Source organism: Typopeltis vanoorti, chromosome 2, assembly GCF_054136105.1.
Source record: "Typopeltis vanoorti isolate ZY-2024b chromosome 2, IOZ_Tvanoo_1.0, whole genome shotgun sequence".
NCBI classification, from domain to species: domain Eukaryota; kingdom Metazoa; phylum Arthropoda; class Arachnida; order Uropygi; family Thelyphonidae; genus Typopeltis; species Typopeltis vanoorti.
In genome coordinates this window covers 19436707-19442706 of record NC_143550.1, presented here as the reverse complement: position 1 = coordinate 19442706, position 6000 = coordinate 19436707, and the positions used below count along the sequence as shown (strand labels likewise).

At 35.3% G+C, this 6000-nt stretch overlaps 1 protein-coding gene across 1 annotated transcript in view; it reads left to right on the top strand.

Annotated features, from left to right (window-relative positions):
- Nucleotides 1-949: 949 nt before the first annotated feature.
- LOC150108860 (calcium-transporting ATPase sarcoplasmic/endoplasmic reticulum type-like) overlaps nt 950-6000 on the top strand; it is a 263322-nt gene continuing 258271 nt past the window's right edge. Inside the window, exon 1 of the mRNA XM_090410430.1 lies at nt 950-1120. The gene's annotated coding sequence lies outside the window, so the exon portion shown is untranslated. The remainder of the gene's footprint in view (nt 1121-6000) is intronic.

Sequence of the window (6000 nt, the reverse complement as noted above, 5' to 3'; positions counted from 1 at the left end):
TGAAATCTGTAATGTTTGGGTCAACTTCCTCTTGACTGGTTAACTTCTTTTTTTTTTTTAAGTACAACTCAGTTGTCTTTTGCCTCTACTTTCTTTTTTTAAGCACTAGTCAATGCTGATATTTTTTACCAGTTTGGCTACTTTTGTAACTCTTTCCTTCCCTATTTTTTGTGATTTCCATTTAGTTTTAATTTTGTTCCGCATACTTTTTTCTAAATGAAGGGCAAATTTTTGTGCAGTACTTTTTTTTTTCTGTCTTCAGTTCAACCATACATCTATTTCTTTCAGCAACTTAGCCTTCAAGTTGTAGCCAAGGCTAAAAAAGAACAGAAAAAAAAAACTTAAATCAGTAGAGCAGACGAAAGGTTCTGATCCGAGTTCAGGGAAGATTACTTTTGTCAAGCAAGGCAGACAATAAAGAGCCAAGCTTGAAGTTCTAAATTAGCTATATCCGTCCATCGGCTGTGACACTAAAATTCCTGTTTCTATTTTAAGGTTTCCAAATTTTTCACAGTACTGCTAACCCTAAGTCTTATTCTTTCTTTGTTCCATAAAGAATGAAGCCATAGGAAGAAAAAAAATACTATCCTATCAGAGATTTCCTCTACTCCTGTGTGCTAATAAAATATATTTAACACTACAGGGAAGATGCTTCGGTTCGCCATTTATTTTATTTATTTTTTTATTTTATTTTTATTTTTTCTGACTAGTGTAATTAGCAGCCCTGAGAAAACCTTGGCTGAAGAACTGCTTGCAGCTCACCGCACGATACACAGTACTATAATGACAAGGATGTTGCAACTCCTTAATACCTTTCCCTTTTGAGGGGTATCTTAGGCCTTGAGACTTTGAGTAGAATGTGACTGGCGCGAATCACAAGAACAACTGACAAACAACCCACCAGATCGCGCTTCATTCGTCCGATATAGTCTCACAGACGTAACTATTCGGTGTCACACGGCATAGTTTTTCGGCCGTGTAGTAAGGTAGAGCCTGTATCTTAGTGACTGTCGATCCTACAGACGGCATGGTCCGTCGATAAACTATCGAAAAAGAATTCGTGTTACCACTCAGGTATAGCTAGGCTTTCTCGAAGACCGGGACCATAGTTAATTGTCAGGTAAGTGACAAGTGCACATATTAGTTGATTTTAAATATCAAATAATAATAAAGTAACTTAGTTTTTATGTTGAATTCAAAGTGACATGTATGATAAGCTGCTTACTAATTTAATTTACGAATAATCGAATTATATTTGAAATAATATAATACAAAGCTAGTAAATTGTGCCTCTAGTTCGCTTCCGTTCTATTTGCTTTCCATCCAATCAAGAATAAGTGTTAATGAATGCAATTTGTTAAGTGTGTAAGTAAATACCAAAAACAGAAATTATGTTGTCGAAGCGGTGGTTGTATTGGCGTAAAGAAAAATGTAACAAAAGTTTTCTTGTTCGTTTTATTTAGTTTTTTTTTTAAAGAATTACTCATATCATTTGCAACCTGAAGTGATTTAGAGCGAGTTATTCATGAACGAAAAATGTTTACTGGATTAGACTTGGAAACCTGCAACACGTCTATGTTTGTGGAACCAGTCAATCATGATTAAAGAAACTCTAGTTAAGAAGGATTAAATGTTCGCTTCAGCTGGACCTAATTGGATATCTACCTCACCTACAGCCAAGTGTTTCTTCTTTGTTATACTGGTACATGGAACTATATCCTGCTTATATTGACAGCATTGTGATGACCGACACTTTCTCATTGCCTGGATTATTTCATACACCAGAGCTAAATTGATGGAAATTAGACGCTATCACATCTGTTATATCGATATATTTTTTTGGGGGGGGAATCGTTTGGTGTTCTTCATTTCATATTTGATTAAGTCCACATGTAAACTTCATCACTCTGAAAGGTTTTCCGCACACCTGTGATCATCAGTCGGGAAGTGCCTCTCTCTTTCTGGAGCAGTGCCTCGAATACCAAGTAGTGATGTGATCAAGGGCGAGTTGACAGTATTCCTGGATCCCTCCTCTCGTCCACGATTGGAATTCTGATCTCCCAAATTTTGAAGATGTGGGCCTGAGTGGCCTTGTGGACAGCGACTTCATTTCGCTACGAACAGACTGCGGGTTTGAATCCCACTGTAGTATGGATGCTCTTGAAAGTCTTTGTGTATGATGATTTTCATTGTCCTATGTGAGACTGCAAACTTGCTTATAGGAGGCCTGAAGTGGAATCAAAAGGACTATGATAAGTCTCTCGCATAGAGTTCCTGGCTTATCTACTCCACTGCTAATTGTGCTGTGAGTTTCAAGCCATTCATGAGTGAATAATCATAACAAAGGAGGTATACATGCACGAACTTTAACTGCATTAACCATTCTAATGGAAATTGAAAAAACAAAACAAAATAACTTATACATTCTATAGTATAAGTTTTTTTGTTTTCTATAGTATGCCCACGCTTTAGAGATCTCCACTTGGAAACTTGCCAAGAATAGTCGATTCATGCTGAAGGGAAGAAAGAAATGAAGGATGTACGAATTGGTCGCCAACACGCGAAATCACGTGCTTTATAGGTAAAATTTTCCAACTGTTATACAATCAACATAGTTAACTACAATGATCATAAAAGAAAAGTTAATTTTCCGACATGTAATAATAAACAACTCATCCCACAAGATAGATTGATTACCCTATTATCCGAATGAATTCTCCTTTTTGTGACATGCGCAGACGTGTCGAAGGGTCTCTAATCTGGGCGAACTTTACCTCGCTGTATATTGGAGTGGGATACACCAATGCGCTCATTGGCATAGAAGGAGATGAGTATACTGGAATATGTATATACTAGAAAATATACTTTTACTAGCAAATAAACACACAAAGGGAATATTGAGCATATCCAAAATATATTCTATATGTTTGCATATAACATAATAATGCACAATAATATAAATGAATTGTCAAATATAATACTATTAGTAATTCATTACTCTTTGTACTTTATTATGGAATAAAGCATATATATATATAAAATGGTCCTAAATGCAGTACTGTTCTCATTTGGAAGTAAGGAAAAGTGCAATTTAGTTAGGGAGTCTCTGGATACTCTGTCAGCACAATTTTAACTATTATTATTATTATTATTATTATTATTATTATTATTTATTTATTTATTTATTATGTTTTTTGAACGTAGTAGGATTTTATAAATCTTAAAATAAATTTAAAAAAAAACATGGGATATTTTGTAACAGTTAATGTTAAAATAATGTTAAAATAACATTTGAAATAAAAAATAAATTACATTTCAATTCACCAGAGTGATTTCATTGTGCGTAATGTCAGAAATAATATTTTTGACCAATGTAATAGTTGAACACTCTGCTCACCTCTCGAGTGTTGTGCCTGTCGGATAATAATATTAAGCAGAAGTTGCTGACTATTCCTGCTCTTAATAAACGCGTGATTATTCGAGCCCGTGTAATGAATAATGTTAATTCACTCGTTCGCTTTCAGTTATACTTATTGGGATGAGCAAAGCACATCTACGTGGGTCCTATGCATATATTTAAGTAGGTGTATTTGAGTGCTCTTCTCTTATGGAACCACACTGACTCTGCTGAGTGGCCTGTTACTCAGTGGTTTCAGCGCGATTTTTTTCTTCTCCTTCAGTGTGAATCCTAGTTGCGAAAAGCAGCAAACTTGTTGCATGTGAGTTCCTTGTGTAGGTTAAGAGTTAAATAATTTGGAAAGTCGAAGCGGTTGAAAAACACGGAAGTGTTTAAAACTACTTTGCTCCTCCAGTGAGCGAGACGGCAGTCTCAGTCTCACACCGGGCAACAATAATCGTCTACTACCTAAAATTTAATCACGAGTCTTTTGAGTAAAAGTCTTGAGTAAAATTTACTCAAAAGTCAAACTTTTTTTGAGTACAGTGATACCATGGAAATTTAAAGCTATGTCTGTGAGAGATCCTTCCTGTGCATAAAACTTTCAAGAAGATTATTGGTTAAATGTATTTAAAAAAAAAAAAAATTGGGAAAAATACTGTACTGTTACTGCTCATTTTAAACCTAGTCACTAGTAAAATAATTTCCTTTTCTTTTACAACTGTATTAGTAATAACGTTTTCTTTTCTTTATTCAAAAAGAAGTTATTCTAAATAGCAACGAACAGTATTTATGAGAGCAACAGTAAATGTTAAATTAATATCAGTCCACGTAGTAATTCTGGTATAATTCATATCATGAATTTAAATGCACGCGTCTTGTTTAATTCGGTTTGTTTAATCTGGCACATCCCATCACGTATCTTACTCGTAAGGATTTGCATAGCTTATATTTGCTGTAGTCTCATCTTCAAGTTTACACTGCCATTACACTCGTCTTTCCATGGCACTTCATAAATGCAAACAATTCATATCTGTCTACCCATTTTTATCTGCATTTTGCTTCACTGATAATACTTTCTTTTATGACGTCACATTGCCACGTGGTTGCTCTAAAGTCTAAGCACGTGCGTTTAGAAATGCTTTACGACAAATTTTCCAATGGAAAATATATATACATAACTTAACAGACTTTGAATTTGGGATAATTGCGGACATCAGAAGAGCAGGCGCAGTATTGTGTAACCAGAATCTCTCATTGGTTGTTCAAGAATAACAATGTCGGGGGTGGGGGTTACCAGGAATAGATCATAGGCAGCTAAAACAGTGAGCAAAATGCATTTGGACGAATTGTTACTCGATTTCCAAAACCGAAAGTTGGGAAACAAAATGGATTCGAACAGACATTGACCAAGATTAACTGTCCGTAACAATGTTACGGACAGTTAATCTTGACAACCGCATCAAGGGGTTCATTTTTATTTGTTTTGGGCTGTAATAACAGATGTCACTCAGTGCCGCTGCGCCACCGAAATGGTTACTGTGGAAGATTGTAGAAAGGTCATCTGATCCAGATGACCTTACAAATGAGTCTAGTTTTAAATTATACTCATTGAAAGAACAAGATATGAAAAGAGCAGCGCAGGTCTTTGCTCCAGTTTTGTGTGTGGTGGTTGTAGTATACGAGGCTAGGCATGCTTTCCTGTAACTCACTTGAATCAGTGATAGCATTCGACTATTGTCTGACTCGACCTCCTCACTAAACATTGTTTCAGATCAGATGCATATATCCAAATATCCACTATGTGATAGCTGTTCCCATCAATCGGGGTTCCGGTCACCTTTCCTTTTGGCGTGTTACGCTCAAGAGATTTAAAAAGCAGTAACGCTACAGTATCTGGTGCAGTAGTAAAATTGAATGTACAATTTGAGGATTTATATACCCACTCTTTGATGGTCACTGATTACATTTCTACTTTGTTATTAGCGAATTGAAATCTTAGTGGAATGATCTTTCTAGCTGTCTTTAGATAGGCAGGAGATGATATGCTTGTCCTGATTTAATCATCACCGCTATCCTGATTATTGTTGAAGACCTGAAGGAGCATGAAAAAAATTGGTCATCAAATCAGGATTGCGATATACGGATTGCTATGTAGAAGTAACAACGAAGCTATACGAAATCCGAGTAGCCTGCCTAATTCACTTACGTTCTGTTATAATATTAATATCATGACTGAGGACTCAGTCTGATAATAATTTAATCCATTAAGATTATCCTGGAATAATTTAATGGTACTTCATTCCAATTCAATGGTATTTTATTCTGATTCATTCAGATACAGGATGTTCATAAAATATTCGGTATTATTTTCAAAAGTATTACATATAACTTAATAAACAAAACAATGGCATCAACAATGGAAAATGTTCTCATATTTATGTTAGTAAATTTCAAATGCACTCTTTTTGCAATACTGATGTTGAATTTTAATCCTAATACGGTTTAGAATTTGGGGAGTTAGTGTTGCGAGCAATTGCAGTGTTCCTTTGTATTCCATACAACCTATCTTGACCAGCCTGTCTATACATAGCATCTTTGAT